Source organism: Oenanthe melanoleuca, chromosome 2 (assembly GCF_029582105.1).
Source record: "Oenanthe melanoleuca isolate GR-GAL-2019-014 chromosome 2, OMel1.0, whole genome shotgun sequence".
NCBI classification, from domain to species: Eukaryota; Metazoa; Chordata; class Aves; order Passeriformes; family Muscicapidae; genus Oenanthe; species Oenanthe melanoleuca.
The window spans coordinates 113,698,342-113,719,771 of record NC_079335.1 but is presented as its reverse complement, the minus strand read 5'-3'; the positions used below and the strand labels follow the sequence as shown (position 1 = coordinate 113,719,771).

The 21,430-nt window shown below is 34.5% G+C and overlaps 1 protein-coding gene across 4 annotated transcripts in view; it reads right to left on the bottom strand.

The window, feature by feature from the left end:
• The window catches only part of TBC1D5 (TBC1 domain family member 5), a 311,013-nt gene that overhangs the window by 223,256 nt on the left and 66,327 nt on the right, over positions 1–21,430 (bottom strand). For 3 of the 4 annotated variants that reach the window (XM_056483375.1, XM_056483373.1, XM_056483377.1), the window contains one exon: positions 18,899–19,053. The exons of the other annotated variant lie outside the window; for it this stretch is intronic. The gene's annotated coding sequence lies outside the window, so the exon portion shown is untranslated. The remainder of the gene's footprint in view (positions 1–18,898; positions 19,054–21,430) is intronic. 4 annotated transcript variants of the gene reach the window in all.

The following is a 21,430-nucleotide window of genomic DNA, read 5'->3' as shown; positions in this document are numbered from 1 at the left end:
GAATTATAAATCAACTTGGGTACAACAAAGATATATAAAAAAGTGGGAAAGCCTTCTATGTTTTCTAGCTATTTGGCTATTCAAAGAGTCTTATATTGGAATAATCAAGTTTTAACAGAATACGAACTTCCATGTTTTGTTCATACTCTGCTCACAATAAAAAAGCAATTACAGAAGTATTTGGAAGCCACAATATCTTAAGAGCATTATTTCTCGTATCCTTTGGCTGAGAAGGTTTTATAATTTCCCTGTAAAGGTCTCACATTTCATCCTTATCTTTATCCTTTATCTTACAGAATTCTAAACAGAAGAGCAATCATGCAGAGGAGGCTGAATGCAAACTTCAGCATCATTAATAATCTACACGTTTAGCCACAGATCCAGAGGACTAAATAGCTACACCACGACAAGAACATCCAAGTCTAAATATATCTGGCCAGTAATGAAGACAGACCAAAACAAATGGACTGCTAAGGATCACAGTATATACAGTATTTAATTTATTAAAAAATGATGTCATAATTTCTTTCACAAACTTTTCCTGATTCTTTTTTATTGTTATTCATTGATGCCTATATAGTAGCAGAGATTCTTAGAAGGTCTGGTTCTGATTGTGTAGGTTGTGGTTTTCAAAAGCAAAGCAGCTGCTCTCTCCTAATTTCTTTCAGATTCTGGAAAGGTGGTCACTAGGCCAAGGAATAACAGAGAACGAACCTGAATGAACCACTGTTTACTGGCAGGAAAAGATTGTGATCTATGGTCAAATAAAATTTCTGCAGCCATGTATTTTTACTGAAACAAAATCATAAGAGTTTGTAACACTTATGGAAATGCACCTGAATTGCGTATATCTACCCTACATCCAACTACAAGGATGGCTGAATGCAGATGTATTGCTCCCTCTCAATATCACAAAACTAATGGATGGTTACTATTTTGAGCTAGAATTACAGTTTGGCCATTATTATTTTATTAATGCTGGCAACAGTAAGAGCACCATGGTACAATGACCACGTTTTTACTTTCAGCTGACAGACAAGAAAAACCTGGACATCTCCACCAAAGCCAGAACCCATGCAAGTGCACAACTCTCTTACTTCCTTAAAATAACCAGGGCAGAAATGGCATGGAGGTATTCTAACAGGTGTGGACTCAGATGTTAAGGTTATTCTTTCCATTATAAAATAGCAATAAAAGAAATATCTTTCAGGGGGAAAGAGTCATCAGTCTGTGCTGCCTGCTCATGAAAATATGTAAGTCAAAAATGAAAATTCAACAATACATCACAGAAAAATGGTTGCTCAAACAAGCTTTGAAGTCATCACCACTATTAGTTTGAGACTGAATACTGAAGTTTCCAAAGTAGTTTTTTCCCTGAAAATTTAAGATACACAGCTAGAACCATTTTACTCCTTTTTATATAATTTCCTTTTGTCCCCATGAAGTCTGACTCTTCCAATGTGAATGAATACATGTGCAGTGAAGGATTAACACATCACTGATTTTTTTTCTTGTTTAAGTAATTCTGTGTAGGCAACACAATTTATTGGTATAAAGTAGGATTTATGGTAATATATTTCCTCTTCAAGACATAAATAAGATTTCTTAATAGTTTTCTGTAATTCATTTTCTTACAGTACCACATTTTCATACATTTACTAGCGTAATGCATCTGCTAGAATAGCAATTGAGTACCCTGAACACTGTTTTAAAAAGTCTTCAATACTAACAATCAAATCTGCTAGAATCTTCTTTCACGATTCATTGTCTACATCTTGCAGACTTTTACCTTCCTACAGCATATGCTGGATTTTACAAAAGGGAAAAGAAATCAAATTTACAAAACAGAAACATACAAGGTTTCAAAGAATATGAAAGCTATCAAACTAAAAAAGTAGAATGTTATACTGAAATAATTATATGAACATTTACAGAAGGCTACAGGTCTTTATTTTTCAACATTTCCCCTTACTTCATGTTATATTGCCTTCATTTTCTGAGAAGTTAACTTTTCAATCTCTGGTGGTGATAATTAGAAAACGAACTGCACATATGTCTGTTTTTTTAACGTGGACAGAAATTATGTAATTATTCAAATTATATCAGAATTTATATTCAGAAAATTGGTTGTCAGTCAGAAGTGTCTTCTTTATAAAATGACAAAATGACTCCACTAAGAGCAGATGAATTCTAACATGAATATCCACTTACAAAATTCTCTCTTCTGTTAACACATTCTCAACATTTTAGTTGTCTCTGCTGGAGTACCTTCTACTAGAAAACCTTAAGATTTTTTCTTTCCACTGAAGAGGAGCCAAGAGAAATAAAGAGACCAAAGTAAAGAATAGGCTATGTGAGAACATAAAGGACCTATATTTTAAAATTTCTGCTACCTAATACAATATTGATCTGCAGAGAAAAATATTCTGCATATACTCAATGACAATTACGTCAAACACTCCCCATGAGTCATGATACAACTGATTCTGCTGGCAGCACCTTTTTGAGGAGCCTTCTTTTGGGAGTTCAGTGGATAGCACAAGAGGGGAGAGAAACACCCACAAATACAGGTGATATTCAGAAGGCCTGTCTAAACTAGAAGTTATTTTTCTAGTGCTTTTCTATCCATGTAGCAATTGCATAAATGTTCCAGATACAGACATACACATATACATGCACGTATAAAAGTTATTGTCAGTGTATAAGTTACTACTATCCTGAGACTGAAATAATTTATGTAACATCTGTTTTCATATTTTTTCTAATTTTTTCTAATTAACATGCATATTTAACACATAAATGCTCAGACCACCTATTTTTCTGCTGTTTTTTTCCGATTCCTAAGTCATGTGTTCCAGAGGGGTGCTCAGTGTAGATGAAGCATTAAATTTGTTTGGAGGACTAGCAGGTGTATAGTAAAGAAAACAGTTCAGACTATCTAAAAGAAAAAATATGCTAAGAAAATAATCTAAAAATGGGCTACAGTGGCCTACAATATAAAAATAAAGAGACTTTCCAAAAATATCTAGTCTGCTACGCACAAATCAAAAGTGGAATATCACTGACACCCCACTCCTGCCCAAGATGTGTCAAAGCCTCTAAACTTCCAGCACATATCAGAAACAGATTTAAAAACACAGCAAATGTTGCTATTGCATTGTGCTGTTCACATAATTGTTGAGGTTAAGTTCAAAATCTAAAACCCTGAGAAGACAATAAACTCAGAGGAGTGGAAATAATTTATCCCATTACATTTACAGGACTTAGTGGGAAAAGCTATGTTTACACAGTCAAGATCTTCCTTAGTAGGCCTTACAACTGCGAATAAGTTTCAGTCCCTCTTCCTCCTCCCATCATGCCACAAATCTAAAATGAAGAGCAATAAAAGCACACATTATCTTGGCTACATATACTCTACATTAACAATGTTTGCTGTATATCCCACAAGAGGTGGGAAGATCTTTGCTGTTTTGCTATTCATGGCATAAGTCTACTCATCCCCATAGACAGCATGATCATCCTGTTCAAGCCTAAACTGACCCATTTTTGTCCTCCTGGGTCTGAAAGTCTCTCATGCCTAAAGTTCAGACATTCCTGAGCTCATCCCTCATTAGCCACTATGAAGAGACTTGTTCCTTGTTTGCTAACTCACCAGTAAGAAGAATACATGACCACTGCCTATCACCATTAGCTTTAACTATCTTATCTCTGCACCTTCTCCTCAGGTTTCAAAGTTAGGAAGACAGCCACAGCATACCCCACTGACTGGCAGGTGATCCAACAAGGAGATCAAAAAAGTGCTGCAGTTCCGACCTTTAAGCAACCTGTTCTAGAACTGATGGGAATGGCACTACAGTTAAACTGCAGGAGGCTTTTATCTTTCTTCTCGTTAGCACCTTTGCAACCTCAGACATGCATATTTTAAAACAGTAACCTTCTCAATGGCTGTGAAAAGGAACAGTCTTTATGTTCCCAAATCAGAAGTTGGACATATTAAATTTCTTCTGAACACCCTTACACAATAACCAACCTCTAGGTGAAATTGTAATCCTCTCAGAGTACAAAAAAAATTAGGAATATTAACTCTCCATTCATACCTGAATAGCAATTTGACACATTTTAATATCACAACTAAACAAAGTGCACCTGATGAATATACAAATACTGCAATCTCTTGACTACAGTTATTACAGGTGGGGTAGACTTCAATGAAACTGAAACCTGGGTCTTTGCCAGTATTTACATGGAAGAGCTTAGCAGCATACATTCTGTGAGCAAAGTAGGACATTTAATACAGCCAAAATCTCTGCAATGCTCATATTTCCTCAGCATTCTGTTGATATCGTCCAAACTGAAGCACTCTTCAGCTCTTTTGAGCTTTCTAAGCATCTTCCTTTACCTTTGCATGTTTTTAACACAAAAAATGTTTATCAGCTTGAATACTTACAAATGTTGATTTGTAAGAAGTGTGAACTGGGATTAATTACTGCATCAAAATCCAATATTAATTCTCACAATCTTGCCCCAGTTAAAAAGCACCTCCTTGCTGGAAACTCCTCATTTGGCTGGTCAGATTGCTTCTTTAGTTATTCTTCACCAATGCTGAAGACCTTGTCCTCCCTTTTCAATCCTGCCCCTCTTACTTTGGGGAAAGGCTTGACTTGTAGTTTAGATTTTAATAGTAAATTCTGAACTAAAACTTCATTAGCTTTGAAAATATCTGAGTTACTCTACTGCTACCATGAATGCATCTTAATTCTTTCAGAGGACCTAACACTCACAGTTCCTACTGTACTTATCATTACTATTAATCTGTGTATTAACTAAAAAGGTATACTGAAGACAGCTTCCTAGAAACCTTGCTGACTTTTCCCAATTGTAGCAGGCCAGAGATGCATACTCACAAAAAAGGGAAATGCAAAATGCATCCAAAAAATGAATTGCTAATAAGAGAGGATGGGGCCAACATGAAGTCCTTAAATATATAGCTGCAGCATCTCTTGCACATAACTTTGTTTTTAAGTACTTGTCACCCTTACTGAGCTCTCTGCAGTGCAGAGCAGTAATTTGACTACTACACTCCACAGGTAAAAGCACCGTGATAACCCTTGCATAAACTAATATAGCTACATTTCAGAAACACAATTTTCATTGACCGGGAATCAAGTCCAAACCAACAATTTGTATCTTATTAAGAAATTTCTGAATATCAATTTTGCTCAATTTTCTTTGTCAGTTACATTTATAATCTTCAGGTTAGAGATTTGAGGATAATAGTTTTAAAAAAGAAGACTGAAAAACCTTCCATTTTGCTGGTATTAGCATTGATAAATGCTCAACAAACCAGTATATTCAATTACCTAGTGAAGACTGCCATTGGAACTAGCTGGGAAAGGTGGTCAAAACCATTATGGAAGTTTTCTCTATGGAAATAAGCTTACATATATGCTCACAAATTATGGGATCAATCTATAGAGTATTTTGCACATATACACATACAAAATATCTATAAAGTGAAATTACATTTCCAAAGCATAACAGCTATGCAGTGTATACTATAAGAATATAAGAATACCAGGTTAAAAGGCACCAAGCTACCTTGATTGGATCCAGTATGTTAACCAAGAGCTATAATTCCATCTATTTACTACCACTTCATGAAACTGTGGGCCCCCAAACAGCCATTACAGAAAGAAGTACCACTACATATTATGCTTCATCAAGACTTGACTTTTGGTTGCTGTAACTGGAGTATATTAGGTTAGCAAGTGAATATGTGAAAGCTGTGCATTTAATGCATGACTTCTTGGCCAATGAATCAAAGAGATTAACCTGTAAAGATAAGAGAATCTGCTTGGATAAGGTTTGCATGTTATCAGCTCTTAAAGCATCATTAGCATCTTCTTATCAGGTGTTTGAAGCAGTCTTGGATATACAAATAAAAAGGAGCCCTGAGCAAAATGTTTATCCTTCAACTACAGTAGTTTAAAACACCTGCTAAAGGTATTGAGATCAGTAAAGGAAAAATCACTCCCTCTACAGACTGTCTTTATTGCTTTTTGTCTTCTCTCTATGGTCACTTGAACTTCTAGACTTGCAAGTGCCAACATGTTTGGTCTTCTGATTCCCAGACACCTAACCTTGCTTATGCGCCCTTGTACATACATCATTCTCTTTGAGGAGCACATCTCTTCCTGCTGTGGACACAAAATTGCTATAAGCATCACAATTTTTCTGGTAAATCTAAATCCTTCATCACAGCCAGGTCGACTAGAGATTTTCTGTCTTCATCAGCAAACCAGAATCCCATTAAATATAAGACATGTAAAATTCACCTACTGGCGTGGACAATGAATGAAAAAATTAGGTAGGAGAGCCTCCTTCTTCAAAAAATCAGAAGAGAAACATATTACAATCAGACCTTTTCTAGAAAGATGGGGGATAGGTCTGTAGCTTTAAATGTTCAGATCTTTCAGTTGTGAAGGGCAGGAGAAGGATCATAAAGTTGATACTGGTAGAAAGTTATGCAAACTCTGTGTGATGCCATATTCATACAGGAAGGATGACCTGCACTGAGCACACTCCTGTCGGATAGCTGATGGATGAACTACCTACCATTGTCAGATTTTTTGCTTTGTTTTCCTAAATTTCACTTCCCAAAATTAATTAATGGAAAGCATTAATTAATTAATGTTTCTGATATACTATCTTCAACCTTAACTCACTTGATAACAGTTTGTTTTCTACCTGCTGTATTTTTGAAGCACATCAAGAAAGAAGTAATAAAACCTTTGGATGAACACAGGAATGATCTCTTCCTATAAGAGATCTTTCTTCCTTTAAGAAAAGATGGATGAAATGACCATCTCATCCATAAAGCCAAGACAAAATGGAGCACTGTGGCTATCTCGATCACAACACCATGAAGAAAATACCACTGTTGATTTGTTCAAAATCTCTGAAACATTTATCAAAAGATGATCACATACTGTGAGAGAATACACGTGTACAAGTTACTGACTAGCAGCAGTTGGAAAGACAAACACAAACACATGCAATCAGGTAGTGTGCATCGTCATCTTTTTTAAGAGATACTGTCAAGAGCTTTGTTGACTGATGGGCCCCCCCACAATACAATAGGAATATTTCTGCTCTTTTACTTCCTGTACCACTATCATATTAGGAGACTATTTCCTTTTTTCTGTTCTGTCCCATCTTAATAAATGGTAAGGGGGTTACTACTTCAGCCCAGCTTCCTGAGGAGCCAAGTTAAGTCTGTTTATACTAAAAGACTGCCTTGGTAAGCTGCAGCTCCCCAAAAAGCATATAGAAAGCTAGCATCTTTACAGTGATTTACTGAAAGCAGCAGCTCGTTTTAATAAAACCATCCCAAAACATAAAATTGATTGAACCAACTGCTGTGCAGGGCATACACAGCAGCTGATCAAAATCATTCAAGATTTTTATTCCTAGAATATCTCCTGAGCTTGTAGAGTTTTTCCTACTTTTTATTTCAGTTCTGATACACAACTCACTTAGGCAAGCAGAAAAATTAAGGCTGACTGATATTCTGATATTTTTAACCAAAAATTTGGATAAACTCAAAATAATCTCCTGTGTGAAAAATCAAAATGAAAGCCAAATATACTTGATAATCACCAGCAGTTTTCATCATGTAAAGACTAAATATTATCTTCTCAATTTTCCCTCTTCAAGTGATTTAACGTCTTGATTAATTGTATCCCAGAGAAGTCCACAACACCCCATACAGATTACTCTAAAGGACACATTTCTTCCAGTTCAAAAGGTTTTAAAGGATAGATTTATAATAGCATTACAACACACACACACACACACGCACGCATATAATTGTGCTTTAAAAAGGCAGGAAAAGATGAGAACTTTTTCCAAACTCCAAAGACATCATTGCTAACTTTACTTTCCTTGCACAAAATATCACCCAGAAGAGTTTATCTATTTTGTTGAGAATAACAAAAAGTTCATCTTTGCAGAGTGTGCTACACGAAGCTTTGCCTGCCTTTTGTATAGTAAAGTAATTTTATGGTATTGTGTCACAATGAAGGACAAAGATAAGCCAACTGTTTAGATTCCTCTCCTTTATGTTGTGGCTTTGATCACTAACAATGCTGCATGAACAGCCAACAGAAGGCTGACATTTCATAAAATATGCAGTGATAAAAACTAATACTGTAGCATCTGGGAGCGATATATAAAATGCAGAAATACACCTAATAACTGTGATCTTAAATTACAAGTTACTAAAAGCTAAATAAGCAGCATACCTAAAAGAAAGATTAAGACAGGATTTTTGTGCTTCTGCTCCTAAAAACAAATTTTAAGAAAATTAATCCAAGACATGCTATCTATTATTCTTAACAATTCCTCTGGTTCCCTTATATCTTAAAAGCAGCCTTGTAGAAGAGTGCTTTTTTGCCATATCATTAGGTATCAGCAGAAGCCAAACACATTATAAGCTTTCTTCGTGCTATATTAATGCTCTAATGCTTTGTGAAGTCCCCTTTATTGTCTTTTTAAAAATATTAATCACACAAAATACACATAAAACCTGATGGCTGATTCTTCACTGTTATGTAAAAAGCTGAAGCTCTGTGATGACAAAAATAAGTAAAAATCCTTCCAATAAGCCGCATAAATTAAGTAAATCTCAGAGTAGAAATTACATTATTTTAATTTATTTACCTTAAGAACATTAAGAACCTACAAGACAGGCCACATAAAATGGAGGATTATATCCTAGAAAGCAGTGAATCCCTAAAGAACTTACAAGTCATTGTAAATAACCAGCTGCTTTTTTTGCTCTTACTATGTTGCTATAGCTAAGAAGCTAAAAACAATCCCTGGGTGCATTACAGGGAAATATATGGTAGTACTAAGGACCCGAAATTATCTGCACATATGGCATCACTGGAATGCTATAACCAGGCCTGGTATCTTTAATTCAAAAGGAAGTTGAAATTAAAAAGGCCAAAAAAGGAGCTACAAGAATTACAGTCAGGAAATCCTTCTTTTTATTGTATGTGAGAGACAGATAAAAGATCAGTAGATTTAGTTTATTTATAATAAGATTAGAGGTGACTTGATTGAGATCTACAGCTTAGTGCATGTGGAGAAGTTGTAATAGCCAATAACCATCTAATCAAGCATAGAAAAGGATAGGAAGAGAGAATTACTGAAAAACATCAGACAAATTCAAACTAGAAATACCACGTCTTAATTATTACATCAGGTTAGGCAATGACATAAAGCTTTTTTTTTTTTTTTTTTTTTTTTGGTATATTAAATATCAAGGTAAAGGTGAAGCAATGATTTGTAATTTTTTTAAATGATTAATACTTTACCTTGATTTATACTAAAGATGAAATGACTAAACATCAAAATGATCTCTTCTGCATGGAAACCAGCTTAATATTAATGAAACTGCAACACTTAATTAACTTTAAAGTTTTATACAACATCTCTGTTCTCATTTATGATTCCATGGGTCATACTTTAAGGCAATTACTCAATATAAAAATTACTTTATCTAATGTAACAAAAATAATTTTAGGAAAGTATGCAAAAATAGTATCTGTCTTTACAAGAATATACCATCAAGAAACAAAGTAAGAGTGACTTATGTGGTGCAACAGGTTAAGCAGCTACTGGTCATCCACAGGTATATGTAACATTAATATGAAACTGAACTGCTCCAAATAATTAGAATATAATGGTGCAACATTTGCTTATGGCACTATAAAATGGGTAGGACTTCCTCAGCATAGTTATGAGATCTAGTAAAATACAAGGTCTAAAGATCTAACTGTACCAAGGAGTACATAATGAATTCAGCTTTTTAGTATTAGGCTCTCATTCAATAGCAGGGGAAAAGCAATCATGTATCAGATGAAAAAAGAATACAAGAGAAAATCCACATTTGGTGCCTAAAGAACTGTGAAGCATATTTTTGGTCTGAAAACATACTGAAATTACAGTTTAAGTATGTGGGAGGCAATTGTCCTTGTGGTTATAATTAGTGTCCAAATTTAGGGACTTCAGTGCTTAATGCATACCCACCCGCCTGTTATTCTTACCATGTTTTTTATGTCACTTAATGGAGATGAATACTCTTTTCCCACCTCATATTTACATCAAGGCTATTTAATTTCTTTAGGCTGCTATAATAGGTTAAACGGCAGTCTCAACATCACTCTTCATCTCCCACTGGACAACGAATGGCATTATGAGACTGAGAATAGATGAAGGCATATTTACATTCATAATGTTCTTGACTATAAAATTTATGTAAATTATGATTTTATATTTGCAAATACTATAATTTTCAGTTTCAATGAATACCTTACTACTCTTTCATCATTAACTATCTATGTACATTACATGGAGAGAAAAACTAATGAAAATAAAGAAACTAAGTGCTGTGATCAAAGAGGTACAGGTCTTCTGTAAAAGTTTAAAAATGCTTTGTTTCTTGACTGATCTTATCCCGGTATAGACAGGGGACTAGACTACACCTCCCTGCTCATTCAAAGTGTGTAAAACCTACAGAGGATTTTAAGCAGATTTTGGATTGATGGCTTATGTTTTAACCCCACCAAAATCTAACAACTGTAACGCTGAGGAAAATTATTTTCCCCCCCACATCTGTATAAATAGCATTTTTTTCTATTCATTGACAAAACACCATGGAAACACTAAGATAATTACTGAACTGCATGTCAGGTTTGGGAACGTGTTTACAGATGTTGCACAAGAATGAAAAACTCCGAAATATCAAATTTCATTAACTAAGCTATTGCTCCACCAAATGGATAGAATTATTTTTAAATATCCTTAGAGTGGAAAAAGAACTTTTCAGTTAAGAAGAACATTAATCTCTCATACATACCTCTTGTGAGACATACATACACATAAATACTATGTATTTCTACCCACACACTATCATGACTTTTCTGTGACGGCCAGCTAAGTATTTCCTTTAATTTTATAACATGCAACTCTAACTCAAAAAATCTATACTTCCAGAATGAAAAACTGGGAAATCAAATTGGTCCAAATATTCTGACATATTTTTAAATGAGGAACTTTTTTTTGTGTGTGTTGGTAAGAGCTTAGTGTGACATTTTCATACTGCAAATGCAAACATATGTAATGAAACAGCTCCCAAACTACCAAAGTCTCAGATACATATGTTATTTTTAAGAAGGTGATTCCTGGATACCTGAGAAGCACTATGAGAATGAAAAAAATGTCACATCTTATGGAAGTAAAATTGGGCACGTAAGACGAGTCGGATCGGTTCTGTTTGTAATGAAATTGTTGGTTATATATGTTGTTTTTCAAGTTACTCAACATGCAATCATTAGAAGACTCAACTTGAAATGCATGTACTGTATATATATTCAAAGAGATGTATTTTAAGGAACGGTGGATCTTCTGGTCTCTCTTAACTTTGTGCCTTGTAGCAAAAATGAATCTAAAAGAACTTCAAGATTCTGTTCCAGTTTGACAAGTTGAGGAAGTATGGACTCAGACAATGGCCCAAACCATTAGTCTCTTCCATTAAATATCGCTTCCCTTTTCCCAGTTACTTGAACCAATTTATTTTTTTGTGTAAAGTACTAAATTTCCCAAGCTTTTGCTGAATGCCTGGCAGTTTCACAGTCTACTACACCGGACCAAATTATGACTACCAAACAAGGAACCCTTCCTCTTAGCACCCTAAAAATACCGTGAAAAGGGAAAGTTATTTTGTGGGACTTTTATCTGCAAAACCCTGAGGGATGTTAAGAAGATCTTCCCAAACTCAGAGCTTGTTTGTACAGGAAACAGGGAAAATAATCTGATACCACTCCCTAGTACTTGCCACAGAGAAAATACTGAAACCTCAATATTAATTACATAACTTAAAATAGTCACCAGAAATAAGACACTGGAAGAAATTTTCATACTGGCAAAGTCTTTACTATAATTCTTCAAGAAGATTGCACATGAAATCTTCTGTGTTTCAAGTTCTTGCATTGTCCACTAATGATATATTCAAGAAAGGAATTACATCTGAAAAGCAGTGTCAGAAAACTTTTTTAAATTGCATTAGCCAAATTTTCTTTTCAAACAATCTAGAAGCATAAGGCATAAGATCCCTGTGTAGAATAAAAATGTCATGAATGAGGAGCTTTCTTTTTTACATTAAATAGTCCATTCTTTTAATGATGTTTATTACAGTAACTTTTAGAATAAGAAAACTGTTTTGCATGGGAATATATTAATATTTAAATGTGTCTTTGCTAAAAACGAAGTATTACAATGAAACAAAACCATGATTGTTTCCTCTAAAATGCTATAAAACCAGGTTTTGTGCAGGTTTCATAACTATGGTTTTCATGTACAGAAGACTATTCAACATTTACATTTCATTCATAGAAGTGCATTTAATAAGTTAAATGAACCTAGATATACAATTAGTCATTCACTATTCCTCTAGCTGGTCACTATTCACTTAGAGCAGTTTCACACTATAAAATATTCTCAACTGGAGTACTAGATCATTATTAGACATAATTAGATATTGATTCACAACTTAAACATTTTATCATTTACTTTGCTTTTGTCAAAACTTACTTTTTATGCAGTAAATGCTTTTTAAAAATTTTGATGCCAAAATCCAGCTGAAAGTATTGGATGACTTTTCTGTTATAAAAACCAAACCAAACCAAAAATCCCCAACCCCAAAACATTCCACTAAATTCCTATTCTTTTCAAGTAGCTATATTTATACTGAGAAAACTCAGTAACAGCCAGTCAATTGAGGAAAGTACTCAGTACTTCCTGTAAGTTAAATACTTTCTAAAGTCTGATTCTAAAAGACCAAAAAGAAACTAAGTGCAATCTGTGCCTTCAAGAGCAATGTGTAATTAAGGCCTTCCAACCATTTACTCAGGAAGAAATACTGTTGCTTCTGGATTTTAAATTAATTAAAATCACTTTCCTGTCAGATGTTATGATTGTCTCCACGCAAGACTGTCTTGGTCTACTTTTTGTTGGTACATTCTAAGGGAAGAATACATTCACTTAAAAAGAAGAGCATTTTCTTTCTTTTCTATCCCTTACTCCTCTCTGCCGAATGACAGAGAGAATAATGATTTTTTTTTTTCCTCAGATCCGGCTTGGATCCCACTATAAAGTACACTTCTGGATTTTAAAATAATCCAGATTAATATGCCAAAACAAATTTAGAACTATTATAACACAGAGAAATTCTTGCATCTGACCTACAATTCCCTTGCAAAAGATGATAAATATTACAAGTTTCAAGATACAGTTAACCTTTTCTATAACTCTGAGGCATGCATGCTGCTTAACAAAAATGTTACAACAACATTCAACCATTTCTTGTAAATCCAGTTGAACCATTCATATCAGAATCAACTCTTACGACATTAATGCTTATGAGCAAAGATATCAGAGGATCAGACACATAATATGGAGAAAACTACTACAAAAGTTGGTGGCACAATTTTAATTATTTAAAAATTACAAATATGTAGAAATTATGTTGCAAAGAAAGTGCTTAATAGGAAGCTGTGTAATGTACATCATGCAATGAAAGCTTGAACCAAACCACATGAAGCTGCTCAAAAAGTTCTGAGTTTTATATAAGTTCCACATAAATTTATTCAAATATGACAGAGTGCTGATAATATACAGTAACTTTTGCCCACCATGGCTTTGCTTCTATCACCTTAAAGAAATGCATAAAGTTCTATATTTACTATATGTGTTTATTGAATAAATAGCACTAAGCAATGTGTGGAGGGTCTTAAATTACTAGGCAGTTGGTCATCACTGTCACTTTAATTTGGCTTTATTCATCTGCTTTCCATCAAATTACAAATGCTGGCCAGTCACAACAACTGAGAAATGCTGCTGCTTGCATTTCAGATCAGTCCCTAGTACAGGACTCCAACTGCACACGGCTGGCATCTATACTGGTACCTGTCAATATCATTCAGTACATGTTTAGACATTTAAATCCATATAACTTAAGAGCAAAACCCACTAAAATTCTGTGAACTTCCTTTAAAATATGTCCTGGAAGTGTTCTCTAAGTCCCACAGAATTTCTTCAGGAGGAGCAGAGGGAAAGAAAAGAGCCAAGAATAGCCATGAAATAGCATCCCTTCCCTTTAAGGGAAATCACAGCCAATATTTTAGAAATCTTTTTTTGTCCTTAAAACTTTACTGGAACATTATCACAGCTCTAAACACATGAGAGATAACTGTCCACAATTGTCACATCTATGGTAGGAGGATCATTTCAAATACACCAAACACCAGCACAATTTTAGTTTTTTTTAACTACATACACCGCTGGCAACCCAACAGTTTCTCACTTCCATTGTTTTCTTCATGCAGATATGCTTAAGGCTGCCACTTTTAAACCTTTAAGAACAATATTATCAAATCCTTTTTAATAAATTCTGATTAGAATTTATGATCATCTAAGGTAGCACTTATCTCTTATTGAAAACAAAACCAAACCAAACCACAAATTACAGTCTTTTTGACCAGGTCCCATCAATACAACTTGTAACCACTGCAATGTCTGAAAAAGTCTGAAAATCAACAAAATGCAGAGGAAACATTATGTAATGAATGTATGTAAGATACATACATAATACTAAGCAGGTAAAATAAAGGCAAGAAGCTGCTGTCCTCAAGTAGAATCACAGACTGGTTTGGGATGGAAAGAACCTCTAAAGAGGTTCAGCCTCTTGTCATGGGCAGAGAGCAGAGAGGTGATTATCTACTAGATCAGGGTGCTCCCCAGCCTTGCCCTGAACACTTCCAAGGATGGGGCATCTGCCTTTCTCTGGGCAACCCATTTCCGTGCGTCAACACCCTAACTGTAAAGGATTTATTGCATAGATTTTATCTAAATGTACCATCCTTTGCTTTTAGAGGCCTAAATCCCTAGAGACCCTGGTATAAAGTCTCTCCATTTTTGTTAGAAAGCCCACTTTAAAGTACTGCAAGGCAGAAGTTAGTTTTTCCTTTGTACTGGCAAGGGTGGTTTCATGGTTAAAATGAACTACAAAGCAAGCACCAAGTACAATGAAAAAGTTCTGCCAGAATCTGCTGGGCTCTGTTTATGGCCAGCTCAGGCTTCAGAGTCATGTTGCCCAAAAGGAAGCTCAGGAGGGAAATGGGGCAACATGCCAGGGGCAGGGGCAAGGGAGATGCAGTGCACAAAGACCACTGCCAGAAGAAACCTGAACAAGGATGTGAAGCAGTATCAAATTTGTCAGCCACATAAAGTAGGTAATCTAACATGGTACAAAGAGGAGAAACACGAAGGATGTCTGAAAAGAATGGGCTAATAACACACAGTACCACTAGTCCTCATCAGGAGAATCAGACAGCTACTGAAAATAAAGCTATGGTAATTACTAGTCACGACTTGATACTGTGTACCCTCGAGGGGAACTGATACAACCTGATCTTAGTGCTTTGCAAAACAACTCTCGATCCTGGACTTGTTCTTCCACCCTTTGAAACTGCATGTCTTGCAAGTTTTGCTGCATCTGAGAAAAAATTCTTTATCTTACGCATATCTTTCTCGAGCCCATCTCTGCAATACAACCATAAATTAAACACAAGTAAATGGACCACCAACTCTGCAGGAACAGCAACAACAGAAACACTGGGTGGGTCATTTGAATTGGTGTTGGATTTTTAAAATACTTATATGTTCTGCTCATACAGATGTGTGATGACCTCTACAAGCCGCATTAACAGTGTAAGAAATGGCTAATTCACTTGCTCTACAAAACACAGATTATTGTACTATTTAAGAAAAGATGCCATCTGTAATATAGCTGCAAACCACCAGCGCTTTTTAGACTGATACAGAAGTTTACTTAAATTTAACTTAACTGACAAATTATAACATGCTACCTATTCTAGACCCTGTAAGACAATACATAAAATCACTTGAAGATTTGTTCTCAGAGAGTGCTGTATTTCAAATTACAAACAAATTATAAATTCCTGAAGTATTTAATTACCTGAGATATTTCATCTGAAAAAACCTCAACATTCAGTTTTCTCGATGCTTCATAACTAAGTTTGTAAAACAAAGACTTTAGAACCAGGCTGCAAGCCAACAATTATCAACTATTATACGGGATTTAACTACTCCCTAAGTCAAAGGAACTATGTTTAAAGCTACATGGTATTTCAGTTTCTTTATAAACCACTTCAATAGTGAAACTTGTTTGACCAGTTTCAGTATTACGGCAACATAAAAATATCTGAAACATGAGAAACCAAGAAGTGTTAAGCGAAACCAATCTCAGAGAACACTGGAAAAATTTCAAGCAGTGGGGACTACAGGAAAATAACTAACTAGCATTCAAAAGTATTTTTTCTTCAGAGAAATTATCTGTCTTAAATACAGGTTTAACAAATTAGAAATAATAAGTAAAGCACACTAAATGAGCATTATCACTTTCCCACCAAAGAATTCTTAACATGATTTAATTTGTAGTCAGAACAATCTACAGTATACCAGTCCTGAAACAACTGTGCCAAGCTTACTATGAAGCAAGCACATAGATATATAATTTTAATAAGATTATACATATCTGAAATACTAGAGTTCCTCAAATATGTCAATTGCAGTGTTCTTTTCTAAATTAGCAATATGCAATGCTTTCTTTAATGAAATTTTTAATTTTCTTGTTTTCCTATGAAGAACTGTAAGAGGGAAAATGGCTACAGACAGAATAGATTCTCTGCTTGGTAAATGGAGGATGAGGGAAGAAAAAAAAAAAGATGCATTTTAGCAGTCTATTTTACTCACCAAAAAAAAAATAATTTTTTTTTCTTCCCTTCTCATTTTCCCTTATGAGCCAACAAGAAGCACCAGATCTACTCACTACATGCATACTACCTTACTGCATGGCTAAGAAAATTAAGAGATTAAATGGAAGGTAAGAACAGCAGCCACAGCTTCAAGTTGCATCTCAAAGGTCAGGACTTGGTCTACCACTGAATAAGAACAATACCTCTTCCACAAAGGAAAGATAGCTGGCAGGTTACATGGAAACCTCTGCTGCCTGAACCCTTCACTAGCTTGAATGCTGCCTCCAACATTTGGAGTGATAGACTCCAGAGGGAAGCTCATGCTACTGAACTTGGCTCACCTTGAATGCACTATGAGGGAGAAGCTGAGTTTGTCAAAAACTTAAAGAAAGGTCTCCCAGGTTTGTTCATGAGTATATAAAGCTTGTCTTACATTAAATGTAAATGAGTAAACCAAAATATTCAAAAGCTTCTAAGGCAATTTTCAAGGACAATTTTACCTAGTTTTTGTTAGACATGTATTCTCTAGTAATAGGATAGACAGCCATTTTAATTAGATTTTTAGGGAACAAAATAAAAAGACATTCCTAGAATTATGTAGATCAATAAAATGAGTTCATTATAATTACATACTATAGTGTTATCATGTAATTTTTTAATTTCATAAGGTTGGATGCAATGGAAAATGATCTGGATATAACCTATCAGACTCAGTCTAAACACTTGGAAATGGTGAAATCATCACCCATGCACATACAAAAAGACTAAGCCACCAAAAGCACCAGTCTTTACTTCTCAACTCTATTTGACAGCTCCAAAATCCAGGCACACATCCAGAAGAACTTTCTGCCCCACGTCTGGTCAGTAAAGAAATTGAGGTTAACCTTTAATTTTTAATGTCACCTGCAGCCAGTGACTGCTTTTTCTAATGCAAGTGACAGATAAACAGCAAAACACTCCCAGGATGATACACAAAGCACCACATACCATAAGTGCATTTTTATTTTTATACCAACTCAATTTCTCAAATGGATAACCAATGTTCCTACTAATTTACATTAAGAATTGAGTGAGGCATGAAAATTGTTCTGATGCATAGGCTCTATTTCTTTAATGCACTGCGTAGTGTTCTGTACTTTATTGCAACACCGGAAAAAACTAACTACACTTAAAAGGTACAGAAACTACATATACAAGCTCATATACGTCTTAAAAAATCACTTCAGAAAGGAGTTTTAAACTATCTAGAGAATAGGAAGGAAAAATAACTAATTAAAGGCACTGATGGAAGTCAGTAAAAGCAAAAAAAAAAAAAAAAAGGTACCTGTTAAAATGAGTTTACTGACCTTTAACTACTTGAACTAGTGTGCTTCTATAGACCAGTACTAGAACTTAAAATCCACATTGCTAGGATTTCCAATTTATAATTCCTTTACACAATTCAATACTATCACCTTAGCATTTGCAAGGTAATTCCAAACTAAACAGAGGGAATATGGCAAATTGAGGTAATATAGTCTAGCTATTTAAGGCCAAATTGGCAAGTCTTTAACAGTAAACACTGTATCATTACTAAACACTGCCATGTTGTTAATGTTAAGGAGAGGTTTAAATTAGAGAGTGAATTGCCCCTTCAGGTCGGGACTTAGGGCATATTATGGGAGAATGCAAAGAAATGCTCCCACTGACATGGTCTATGTTTCACCAGTTCTGTGGGAAGCAGACTGCAATACAGTTATCCATCAGTTTTAAAACCAAATACCACAGTCACTATTTTCACTTGTCTTTTAAAATTTAATGCAGCAAGCTGGGGAGAAGAGAACCTATGTTTGTAAAGCAAGATTTCTTTTGATACAGAAATGGTAAGAGAATAGTTTTTGGACAACTGCAGGAGACACATCACAAACATTTTTATAAATGTTAAATGTAACTCTAACATTAATGAAAATGAGGCAAACTCAGTTTGCTTTTTAAAAAAATATAAAAAAACAACTCACATAGTGGCAGGTACTCAAACACAAAGGAGACAGTTGTCTTCAGAAGGATATTTTCCACACATTCAACAGGCAAATAGAGTTGGGATATGTCCCAGTCACCAAGAGCAATGAGGAAGCTGGAGTGACAGTCCTGGTACCAGACTTCTGGAATTGACCTTCAGATGGAGAATAAATACACTTAATGAAAAAAAATCCTAAAAATAGTTTCAGTTTTTTGTTTAATCTACAGATTCAAGTTAAGGATTCAAGACCTAAAGCACTGCATTTCTTCTGGACAAAAGACAAAAAGTCCTCTGGACAAACAAAAGTGACTGAAATTAGCTTAAGTATTTTCAAGTCATGTAAGTATTGTATTTCACATAATCATGTATCAGGAAAGATAGAAACAACACGTAGAGTAAGTCCATGTGATTCAATTTATTTCTTTCTAAGATAACAATAATAGTAGACAGACAACAACTCCAACAACTTCAGCATTATAGAGATTTATTCAGTATTCAACATGAAATTTTTATCAACATGTGATTCTTGGCTATTTCTCAGCATTACTTTCAATTTCTGCTCCTGCAAACAAACTTCTTAAAAACATGTATCTTACAAATTTCCATAATTTTGTATTTTTGATCTATTTTCTAGAAAGTTGCTCAATCATTGTGGATATGACCACAAGAAGTTGTATGGGGTTCAACAGCACACTACAGCTGTATCTACAGATTACATACACACTAAAAATGCTGAAGATTATGGTTCTAAGAAAAATTTAACTAATGAAACATCAGCAACTGATCGGCCATCTATCTTTTATTAATTCTCCTTCAACTGTTCAAACAACAACAAAAAAATCACCAGAAAAAAGAAAAAGGAAAAAAAAATCAAATTCTCTTCAAAATATATTTATGCAGAATTTTTCAGCTACTGTGACATGATTAAAGACTATTCATGACAGGATAAAATCATATTTTAAAATAATTCTTCCTGTTACAAATATGCAAATCTAATAGTGTTGAATTGGAAACACCATCTTCCCTTTTTGAAAAGGTGGTACTTTACTGCTTCTAGCGTTTTCACCAGAAAATATAAGAACACAACCACCTGGACACATTTTTTTAGAAGTCCTAAACGACAGTGATTTTGCACATAAATACCCAAATAGGTCCTGAAATCCAACTAGTGTTGTGGTTGATTTGACACTAATATTGCAGTGTTGTAATATTTAGAAATATACCACAAAAAGCATACCCACTTGTGGAAAAAAAAAAATATGGGGATTTCTTTTTTAAGATATTAAATTAAAGATAATTGTCTCCTCTTGAGTATATAAAACAGTTCCAGCTGAATAGTGGGTTTAGGGTTTTTTTTGTAATTTGGATTAGCACTCTAATTACAACATACTAGCACATAAATGTATTTTTATTCTAGAGCATACTTTGAGTTATTAAGCCTGGCATTAAATTTTGTAACAAGATGTAATATATCTAATTCAAGAGGGCTTAGAGCATTCCTGTATTACTTATTAATATGTTAAGTGAATGTTTGGACAATTGATTTCAACTAGGTTTTGTGCCTAAAACATGTGACAAAATACAATTTTCAAATTACATAGTCCATTTGTCATAACTACTGTTCTTTCTAATTTCTATAGGTGTTAACAAATTAAACAAAAAAAAAAAAGCCACACTGACTAAATAAAGAAGAGTAACCATTTCAGAATTTAAAAGAAATCATCAGCATTAGCAAATGTATCCATTTAGCCACTAGCAAAGCATCCTTTGCTGTTCTGCATTCCCATTGCCTTCCTTTGCTTTTTATATCCTCCTTCCTGAATTTCCACCAAACTGTGTATGTATATATTTGCAGAGGATAAGTCCTACAGTGAGACCACAGTCTTGTACTGAAGCAACAATGAGCAATAACAAATGTATTGCTCAAGTACCACAAGCTAACTGAGTCACAGATGGATCCAATCGGCGACTGGTTGGTTTGATATAATCAATATATTTAAGACACTAATCCTGTAAATTCTTACTGAAGCAACAGAAACATCCCAGCCAATAGCTTAAATAATGCTCATGTAGCAAAATAAATAGAAAATATTACTCTGTGTAAGTTCTGAAAACAGAGGTGATGACAATGTGTTTCACACCAGTTCAGCACAAAGATTTTTGTGTGCTTCATACAGTTTTGACAGTTTTTTCAACAAGTTAGACTGCAAAATGGTCTCTATGTCTGCACTGATGTTTTCTGAGTTACAAACAAGTTGGACAGACTAGGGAGAATGAGAAAAGGATGATCTCCATTTGAGCATTTGGCCTAGCTGAAATCAAAAGACAGACTTCTCGTGAATATGAAGAAAATTATCTCAGAAAATGAAAAAAGATAAAGACATTAATAAGTTACCAGAGTAACTCATGAAACAGAACTGAATATTACGTTAAGATTTTTATTACAATGGCAAAAGATATAACAACTATTTTTCTTGAAAAGTAAGAAAAAGCAACTTTATTACAGGAACTAAACTACTAGTAAGCACAA